Source organism: Otolemur garnettii, unplaced genomic scaffold (assembly GCF_000181295.1).
Source record: "Otolemur garnettii isolate 467f Iridium unplaced genomic scaffold, OtoGar3 scaffold00295, whole genome shotgun sequence".
In the NCBI taxonomy this organism is placed as follows: Eukaryota; Metazoa; Chordata; class Mammalia; order Primates; family Galagidae; genus Otolemur; species Otolemur garnettii.
In genome coordinates, this window is record NW_003852690.1 from 26,515 (window position 1) to 29,382 (window position 2,868).

The 2,868-nt window shown below is 42.3% G+C and overlaps 1 non-coding gene across 1 annotated transcript; it reads right to left on the reverse strand.

Annotated features, from left to right (window-relative positions):
* Positions 1-2,532: 2,532 nt before the first annotated feature.
* LOC111722634 lies at positions 2,533-2,667 on the reverse strand. Its single transcript, XR_002771369.1, has one exon. It is a non-coding gene; the product is annotated as a small nucleolar RNA SNORA11 (small nucleolar RNA).
* Positions 2,668-2,868: the final 201 nt, after the last annotated feature.

Genomic DNA, 2,868 nt, shown 5'->3' on the forward strand with positions numbered 1-2,868 from the left:
TTTTTTTTTTTTTGAGACAGAGCCTCAAGCTGTCACCCTGGGTAGAGTGCCATGGCATCACACCTCACAGCAACCTCCAATTCCTGGGCTCAAGTGAGTCTCTTGCTTCAGCCTCCCAGGTAGCTGGGACCACAGGTGACTGCCACAATGCCTGGCTATTTTTTTTTGGTTGCAACCATCATTGTTGTTTGGCAGGCCCCGGCTGGATTCGAACCTGCCACCTTAGGTGTATGTGGCAGGCACCTTAGCCACTTGAGCCACAGGCGCCGAGCCAGACAGTCTATTTTTTTTTAAAAAAAATTATTGTCATAAAGTACACATAACATAAAATATATCATTTTGATTATTCTTATGTGTATAATTCTGGGGCATTCAGTACATTTACACAATGTTGTGCAACCGTTATCATTATTCATTTCCAGAATTTTTTCATATTCCCAAACAGAAACTCTGCATCCTTTAAACAATAACTCCTTATTTCCCTCTTCCCTTAGCCCCTGGTAATATCTATATCTATTATTCCTCTGAATCTTTTCATTCTAAAGCCACTGTGCCTGGCTGCAAATCTTTTATTAGATATGTGATTTGCAAATACCTGTATTTTCTTCAAGTCTGTGGTTTGTCTTTTCATTTTGTAAAGAGCAGAAGGAGTACTTAATTATGATGTTCAATTTATCAAATTTTTTTCTTGTATGGAGTGTGTTTTTGGAATGGTATCTGAGAGATCTTTGTCTAATCTAAGGTCACACAGATCTTCTACAATTTCTTCTAGAAATTTAATACCTTTAGGCAGGGCATGGTTGCTGTAATCCTAGCACTCTGGGAGGCTGAAGTGGGTGGATCACCTGAGTTCAGGTGTTCGAGATCAGCCTGAGCAAGAGAAAAACCTATCTTTACTAAAAATAGAAAAAACTGGGTGGTGCCTGTGGCTCAGTGGGTAGGCGCTGGCCCCATATACTGAGGGTGGCAGGTTCAAACCCAGCCCCAGCCAAACTGCAACAAAAAAATGGCCGGGGCTCGGCGCCTGTGGCTCAGGTGGCTAAGGCGCCAGCCACATACACCTAAGGTGGCAGGTTCGAATCCAGCCCAGCCCGCCAAAATAACAATGAGGGCTGCAACCAAAAAATGGCCGGCATTGTGGCGGGCGCGTGTGTGGTCCCAGGTACTTGGGAGGCGGAGGCAGGAGACTCGCTTGAGTCCAGGAGTTGGAGGTTGCTGTGAGCTGTTACGCCGGGGCACTCTACCCAGGGGGACAGCTTGAGGCTCTGTCTCAAAAAAAAAAAAAAAAAAGATGAGGAAACCAAGGCATACAGAGGTTAAGTAAATTGTCGAAGGTCACACAGCTAATCAATGGCAAGGCCAGGATTTGAACCCAGATACACAGACTCTAGAATTCATTCTGCTAGGTCATAGGGTATGGGCATTTTATATTTTATTTATTTATTTATGTATTTTTTGAGACAGAGTCTCAAGCTGTCGCCCTGGGTAGAGTGCCGTTACAGCTCACAGCAACCTCAAACTCTTGGGCTTAAGCGATTGTCTTGCTTCAGCCTCCTGAGTAGCTGGGACTACAGGCACCTGCTGCAATGCCTGGCTATTTTTTGTTGTTGTTGTTGTTGCAGTTGTTTAGCTGGCCCAGGCTGGGTTCAAACCTGCCACCCTCGGTGTATGTGGCTGGCACTGTAACCACTGTGCAACAGGTGCCGAGCCAGATAATTCTTTACGTCTGCTAGATTCTAGCCTTTTGCAAATATTTCCAGTGTATAGATTATCTTTTCATCCTCTTCACCTGGGCTTTCACAGAAGAAAAGTTCATAATTTTGGCAAGGTCTAATTTATCAATTTTTCCTTCTTTTTTTTTTTTTAGAGACAGAGTCTCACTTTGTCACCCTGGGTAGAGTGCTGTAGCATCACAGCTAACAGCAACCTCCAGCTCTTGGGCTTAGGTGATTCTCTTGCCTCCAGAGTAGCTGGGACTACAGGCACCCACCACAAGGCCTGGCTATTTTTTTTGTTGCAGTTTGGTGGGGGCCAGGTTCGAACCTGTGACCTTCAATATATGGGGCAGGCACCCTACTCACTGAGCCACAGGTGCCGCCCCGTTATCACACTTGAGCTATATAGTAAGTCTTACCATCAACTACAGTGATTCCTCACACTTTATATTCTTTTTTTTTTTTTGCAGTTTTTTGGCCAGGGGCCAGGTTTGAACCTGCCACCTCTGGTATATGGGGCCGGCACCCTACTCCTTTGAGCCACAGGCACGGCCCCACACTTTATATTCTTCTTTAACAAAATTCTCTTGGTGACTCCAGTTCCTATGCCTTTCCATAAAGGCATAAGCTTGTCTTTAGAATAAGCTTGTCTATGACTAACAAAGAATCTTGATGAGATTTTGATAGAAATTGCATTAAACCTATGAATCAATTTAGGTGTTCCCTAGTTTTTTTCTTTTTAAAACTTTTCCAGTATTTTATTTGGTAATTTTTCAAACACATCCACCACATACATTGTATAATTTTTTTCTTCATCACATGTAGGGAATTTGTTTGTAGGCAGGCCACAAGTTTTGTACCCCTCATCACAATGACCCCAGATTCCTGTTGGGTGTATTATAATCCTTAATTTCTTTCATTGATATTTTATAATTTTCAGTAAACAGGTCCTGACCAGGCTTTATACATAAGTATACATATATTTTTCCTATATTTTTGGTGATAATCAACGATACCATGTTTTTCATTTCAGTTTCTGTGTGTTTATTATAGTGCAGGTATATAGAAATGCGATTGCTTTTTGTGTGTTGATCTTATATCTTTTTTTTTTTTTTTTTTTGACAGAGTCTCACTTTGTTGTTCCTGGTAGAGT